Source organism: Penaeus monodon, chromosome 28 (genome assembly GCF_015228065.2).
Source record: "Penaeus monodon isolate SGIC_2016 chromosome 28, NSTDA_Pmon_1, whole genome shotgun sequence".
Taxonomy (NCBI): Eukaryota; Metazoa; Arthropoda; class Malacostraca; order Decapoda; family Penaeidae; genus Penaeus; species Penaeus monodon.
In genome coordinates this window covers 32365229-32365779 of record NC_051413.1, presented here as the reverse complement: position 1 = coordinate 32365779, position 551 = coordinate 32365229, and the positions used below count along the sequence as shown (strand labels likewise).

Genomic DNA, 551 nt, shown 5'->3' with positions numbered 1-551 from the left:
GAGAACATTGGGGACTGCTGGAGGAGGGAGCATCACACGTCTCACTCTCCCTAGCAAGGTGAGGGTGTGCAACATGAGAGGATGTAGTGCATTCACCTGCATAGATCCATATTTGCTTGTCCCCCCACTGCCTCAATGGGGACGTGAGTGAGCAGTGAAGATTTCGCTACATTAGGCTGACTTGCATATGTATCTGGTCCGTTGTAGATTGGGTCCTCTCAAGCAGTGTCAATTGGCTTCAGTAAGCCACTTGATACTGCAAATTTGAATTAGGGTTCCTGATTTTTCTGAAATTAGAAATTTAGTATGGAATATTGTAATTTTTGGAAAAGGTAAATCTGTAGACAATGCTAGAATTTAAAGGGGTATTATATATATTTATTTCATCTTTTCTTTATTAGATGGCACTTGTCTTCTATTTACCCAGCTTATAGTTTTACTCTGACATAATATTCCTTCATTTGTGTATTATGTTATAATATGTACTTCCTGTGTATAAGTACTTAATACTAAGTAGTCCATCATGAATTATGCCATTGATGCCGGGAGTA

General features: G+C 38.7%; 1 protein-coding gene across 5 annotated transcripts in view; it reads left to right on the top strand.

The window, feature by feature from the left end:
- LOC119591499 overlaps positions 1 to 551 on the top strand; it is a 27560-nt gene that overhangs the window by 25324 nt on the left and 1685 nt on the right. The gene's annotated exons all lie outside the window — the stretch shown is intronic.